Here is a 6,755-nt window from a genome sequence, read left to right as displayed (position 1 = left end):
GTCTGTTCATTTCATTAAGGAATGGATTTCATCTCGTCTGTAAATGCTGCTGGTACACAGGTGAAGAACAGGAACGCTATTCTTCATTAGTTCATCGCAGAATTCCTTGTATGCTATCTATAAGGTTCTCTGTTTTTATTCTTTGTAACATTGACATGGATTTATCTTTTTTGAAAAACAAAACGGTGCAAATAAGAAATTTCCTATTTTTCTTATTAATATCAGGGTTAATAGCGGGCTGTTTTTTTGTTGAAAATGTCTTATTCATGTATGTTAAAATAGTCTAGTCTAAAATGACCCACTAAATATGACTGTAATCAATTGTTCAAATGGACAAAATGCTTCTCAGGTCAGCTGTGTTTTTTCCGGCAGTGTGTACTGAGCCACAAGGGGCCAGTGGTGCAGCGTTTTACAAACTAGTTAGGTCTGTGTTTGTTAACGTCAGCCTGTATGGAAATAACATACCTGGTGTTTGTGTGTGTGTGTGTTTGCGTGTGTGTTTCCATTTGCCTGTGCGTTTGCTTCCATAATAAGATCCACTGTTTAGATCATTAGAATTGAACCCCAGGGTGTCTGCAAAGTCGTTATGCACAGTGTGGACAAACTGAAACAGCCCATTTTATTTGAGCTACCTCAAATCTTGCAGAACACTAATCAACAGGACCTACATACACGTCAGGGGGCGGCGCACAATTGGCTGGGTCTCAAAGCGTCCATCAAATGAGGAACAAAGAAATGACAGTGCTAGCGCTGCCTCTATATACTGTACTGTGGAACCAATCAAATGAGGAGCAGACGCTAAAGTGCTAGCGCTGCCTCTATATACTGTACTGTGGAACCAATCAAATGAGGAGCAGACGCTAAAGTGCTAGCGCTGCCTCTATATACTGTACTGTGGAACCAATCAAATGAGGAGCAGACGCTAAAGTGCTAGCGCTGCCTCTACACTGCTGAACCAATCAAATGAGGAGTAGACGCTACAGTGCTAGCGCTGCCTCTATATACTGTACTGTGGAACCAATCAAATGAGGAGCAGACGCTACAGTGCTAGCGCTGCCTCTATATACTGTACTGTGGAACCAATCAAATGAGGAGCAGACGCTAAAGTGCTAGCGCTGCCTCTACACTGCTGAACCAATCAAATGAGGAGTAGACGCTACAGTGCTAGCGCTGCCTCTATATACTGTACTGTGGAACCAATCAAATGAGGAGCAGACGCTAAAGTGCTAGCGCTGCCTCTACACTGCTGAACCAATCAAATGAGGAGTAGACGCTACAGTGCTAGCGCTGCCTCTATATACTGTACTGTGGAACCAATCAAATGAGGAGCAGACGCTAAAGTGCTAGCGCTGCCTCTACACTGCTGAACCAATCAAATGAGGAGTAGACGCTACAGTGCTAGCGCTGCCTCTATATACTGTACTGTGGAACCAATCAAATGAGGAGCAGACGCTAAAGTGCTAGCGCTGCCTCTACACTGCTGAACCAATCAAATGAGGAGTAGACGCTACAGTGCTAGCGCTGCCTCTATATACTGTACTGTGGAACCAATCAAATGAGGAGCAGACGCTAAAGTGCTAGCGCTGCCTCTACACTGCTGAACCAATCAAATGAGGAGTAGACGCTACAGTGCTAGCGCTGCCTCTATATACTGTACTGTGGAACCAATCAAATGAGGAGCAGACGCTAAAGTGCTAGCGCTGCCTCTACACTGCTGAACCAATCAAATGAGGAGTAGACGCTACAGTGCTAGCGCTGCCTCTATATACTGTACTGTGGAACCAATCAAATGAGGAGCAGACGCTAAAGTGCTAGCGCTGCCTCTACACTGCTGAACCAATCAATTGAGAAGCAGACACTACAGTACATTCCATGCCTCTAGTATAAGGAACTAAGTCATGGTGACCGGCTCATGCATGAGATCCTGTGGTTACAGTCTTGCGTTGCATGAAGTTATTTCACAGCCTTTCAGGTCACGGTGCTCTGCTTATAAACAGACCCAGCCATTGGTTGTATTCTCAGCAAAAGTGAAGAGACACCAGTGATAATGTAACGGGCTAATGAGAGCAAATGAATCACCACAACCTGCTGATTGTCCTTTAAATTTGTTGTAGCTAACAAAAGACTGTCTTGTTACAGCAAACCTTGTATTTTACAGCTCGATATTTGGTAGTACGCTAGATTAAAGATGAAACTTCTGCCCACCCCTTCAGTGACTTCTTTCCTGTCATTGGCCAACCACCTGCTACCCCTATTGATTGACATGCTTTCAGCAAGTAACACTGACCCAGAAGACACTGCTGAGATGACCTAGGAAGTGTAACAGGTTTCCTAAGAGCAAGGCATAGAAACTGAGAACTGTCTTGAATCTAGTACTTGGTATGTTTTGAAATGGAAATACTTGAGTATGTCTTGTCAGCTGCAATCTCTTACGATGTGCTCTTCTCTCTGTCAGCTGTGTCTCCTCAGGGGTTAAAGCCGCAGTGCTGGGAGTGACAGACAGCACACATGGAGCGACTTGGCTCTGCATTCCTGCCTGGGAAAACCCCTCTCGTTTCAGACAGTGACACAGATTCACAAACTCAGGCATTAGTTTACAATGAAAAACACATTCCACCCCCGGCCAGGCCAGGCTTCTTATAGCAGCTGGGTATTGGACTACCTCCTGTTTGCGCCAGAGGTGCTCGGTTGGCAGGTGCTTCAGTGTTCAAGTGTGGGCACATTTCTGATGTTACACAAGAACCAGTCTCAAAAGGAATGTGAGCCTCTCTGACGTGTTACAGGGTAGCGAGTGAGGAAGTGTCCTGGACAGCAACATTCTCACAGCATGTTTTGTCCTCCAGAGGTCTGTAGCTCGCTGACATCCGCTCTCGAGTTGCTGGGTGTTAAAGGAATCTGGTTGGTCATGGGATCGGAGGACACCCACTGAACCTTCGGGTCTCCTGAGTCATGTGGGGAATTGCTGCGGTGAGGGGAATAGCGACTGGGCATTCCACACTGGGAGAAAATCGGGGGGGGGGGGGGGGGATAACTGGACACACTACAAAAAAAAATAAAACCTGTTCACCTTTATGTCAGTACCAGACACAGAACCTTAAAAAAAAATGGAGTGTCTGACCGAAACCCGAATTAATGGACACTGCTTCCTATAACATATGGTTCATTAAAACTGCACATGTAAGTCAGATACTGTACAGGGTATAGTTTTATAACTGACTTTCTATAACTGACTTTTCCTAGAGTTTACAGCCTGTTAGGGCAGCGCTCCTGTTGAAAATAGCCGTGGCTGTTGGATCCTGTAGCTGGATGCCCGAGGAATTCCTGGAGAGGCTCTCACACAGGCCCTGCCCCCTTGCCCCCCTATCACACAGGATCCCCCTGACCCTTCTCTCACACAGGCCCTGCCCCCTTGTCCCCCTATCACACAGGATCTCACTGACCCTTCTCTCACACAGGACCCCCCGACCCCCCTCTCACACAGACCCCGCCCTCTGACCCCCCTCTCACACAGACCCCGCCCTCTGACCCCCCTCTCACACAAACCCCACCCCCTGGCCCCCCTCTCACACAGACCCCGCCCCCTGACCCCCCTCTCACACAGACCCCGCCCTCTGACCCCCCTCTCACACAGACCCCACCCCCTGACCCCCCTCTCACACAGACCCCGCCCTCTGACTCCCCTCTCACACAAACCCCGCCTCCTGACCCCCCTCTCACACAGACCCCGCCCTCTGACCCCCCCTCTCACACAGACCCCACCCCCTGACCCCCCTCTCACACAGACCCCCCTCTGACCCCCCTCTCACACAGGCCCCACCCTGACCCCTTATCACATGCCCCCCCCCCGACTCCCCTCTCAGACAGCCCCCCATGCATTCCTCTCACATGATGTAACTGGCACAGGACATTTCAAATCCACAGCTCTCTACAAGTCCAGCTGCAAGCTGCGTATACTGGAGCCTTAATGGAGCTGTCAGCAAAAGGCAGGGTCTCAGAGCAGAGCTCTATAAACAGCTCAGACATCAGGGAATCATTTCTACAACCAGATTCACAGACACTGAGCAGCACTAATCTTGGCGTGGCTAATGTTACCTTGAGTAAGGAAGTCCAAGATAGATGGAGCCCTGTGAAACCAGTGTGAATAGGGGTAGAACGACAACTAATTGAAATAGTGTCAAGAGAGGAGACATGAGATAAAAACACAATAAAAAAAAAACTATTTGATAATGGTGGACGTACTGTTTCTAAACACTTTGCTGTTTTTGCACTGTATTTTAAAACTGCTTGGAATTTTTGTTTCAACATGTTTAAATATTCTTTTAAACATTTTTTGAATCCTGTACTATCCTGGGTACACTAGTACCCATGACTGCCCTGCTCCATGCAATTACTGGTCTGTGAGTGTTAGGTTACAGCTGCCCCCGCTCCCCACAGGAGCTCTAAACTGGGCTAATCCAGACACAGCCCTTTGCTAGGAGACCCAGCATCAATATTGTGATGAACCCGGTCAAGCAGCTGAGTGAGCTGGGAGCAGTCCAGAATACCTCCTGGGAGTCAAGTGCTAAAGCGGCTCAGACCAGAGGAAGAAAAAAAAAAATCTAAGGTGCTTCGCCTGTTTCTCTTGTAACACAGTGGAGGCTGGCATGAACCGTTTCTCTTGTAACAGAGTGGAGGCTGGCATGAACCGTTTCTCTTGTAACACAGTGGAGGCTGGCATGAACCGTTTCTCTTGTAACGGAGTGGAGGCTGGCATGAACCGTTTCTCTTGTAACGGAGTGGAGGCTGGCATGAACCGTTTCTCTTGTAACACAGTGGAGGCTGGCATGAACCGTTTCTCTTGTAACACAGTGGAGGCTGGCATGAACCGTTTCTCTTGTAACACAGTGGAGGCTGGCATGAACCGTTTCTCTTGTAACACAGTGGAGGCTGGCATGAACCGTTTCTCTTGTAACACAGTGGAGGCTGGCATGAACCGTTTCTCTTGTAACACAGTGGAGGCTGGCATGAACCGTTTCTCTTGTAGCGGAGTGGAGGCTGGCATGAACCGTTTCTCTTGTAACACAGTGGAGGCTGGCATGAACCGGTGACCTCACATACCGTCAGCAAGCATCTTAACCACCATACGAAAGAGCCCACAGAGGTTGAGGCGCTCGTCAGTTCTAGTTGCCAGCCATAAACATATGTGACATAGGATAGATCAGCTTTATGTTAGAAAGTGCAAGCGCCATCTAGTGAACACCCATCTGTATTGCCAGCAAAACACAAGGAAAAAAAAAACAATGAGATTGTAACTTAAAGCTGCTTACTCCTTACTAGAAGGAACTGCGTGCGTCTGTTTAGTTTGATTGTTTTATGTGCATTATTTTATTAAAAATTATAAATAAGATACACAAAACATGTTTTTTTGACATTAAAACTTTTTTTTGCTACATAGAAAGCCACGAAAACATTTTTTTTTTTCATTTACACAGCATCCTGACAATGTGTGGTATGTACGCCTTTACCAGCACAGCACAGAGCCAGTCTGCTGCCCTGGGCCCCCACCACTCCCACTCTCTTTCCAGGAAGCTGGTCTGGAATCAACAGGGGTCAAGTGATCTCATCCTGATAAACAAAGTGTTCCTTACCCACGGTACACACGGGGGGCTGACAGCCTCCTGCAGATACTGTAGAGTCGAATCTTGAAAGCTGTTTCCTAAATGATGCGTTTGAAACTGATAACCCCACTGTATCCCTCTCCTGGACTGGAGTCGGGCTAATATTTGACATCTACAATGATATAAACACTCAATAGTGCTACATTAAGAAATACTCAAAGCAGCCATCACAATTACATCAGTGCCTTCTCTTAATACAAACATGGACAATGCATGAAGCCTCCAAACACCCCCAGATTCTGACACCCTTAATAACTTGTGCTAAAGAAGGTCTTTACCAAGTTTCACTCATAGGAACTTCCACTATACTCCCCTCGCTGGGGATATGCACACCCTGTGAGGATAACAAAGCCTCTGGGAATGGGAACGGGAACGATACCTCACTGATCCCCACACTAACGTTAAAACATGGTAAAGCAGATTAAAAAGCATGACAAATGCAGTCTAACCAAAGGAGAAGCAGACCCTTAAGGACTGGTCCCACAGTCTCTGATTAGCACTCTAATCCTGGACGAGCTCCTGTTATCTTAATCGAGGCAGCCAAGATACTGCAGGTACTAATCGGGGGCGTGCAAGCAGATATTACAGTAATAAGTAGCAGATCTCATTTCAAATACATGTTACCTGAATGGCGACGCCCAGCATCCTGTGTGTGAAGCCTGAGTGTCATGTTTGTCCTTGCACCTCCCACCCACAAAGTGCCATCTCAATTAGAAAAGTGCTTCTGTAGGTTTATGCACCAATGAGGGTGCCATAAGCATAGACAAATGGACAGATACTGCAAACTGGAAAGCAGTGCGCTCATGTTTCTGTTTCCCCGACCTCCGACAAACAAACAAACAAACAACAAACAAACATTTAACAAACCCCAAAGTGTTGGCACACAGCTTATAACATGTGGCCTGTTTATTCTAATCAGCCAGGAGTGTCTCCCAATGTGATGAAAGCAGTTGGTTGAACAAGCTGTCCCGATCACTGGAGAGGGGAGGGGAGGGGAGGGGAGGGGAGCTGTTTATTTCAGTTCAAAAACCGTGCATAGCATCACAGGAATGTGAAGGAGGAGTGTAGCTACAGAACTGCTGACGGGACGGTATAAAT

Source organism: Acipenser ruthenus, chromosome 23 (genome assembly GCF_902713425.1).
Source record: "Acipenser ruthenus chromosome 23, fAciRut3.2 maternal haplotype, whole genome shotgun sequence".
Classification (NCBI taxonomy): domain Eukaryota; kingdom Metazoa; phylum Chordata; class Actinopteri; order Acipenseriformes; family Acipenseridae; genus Acipenser; species Acipenser ruthenus.
The sequence above is the reverse complement of the archived record's forward strand: the minus strand, read 5'-3'. Positions refer to the sequence as shown.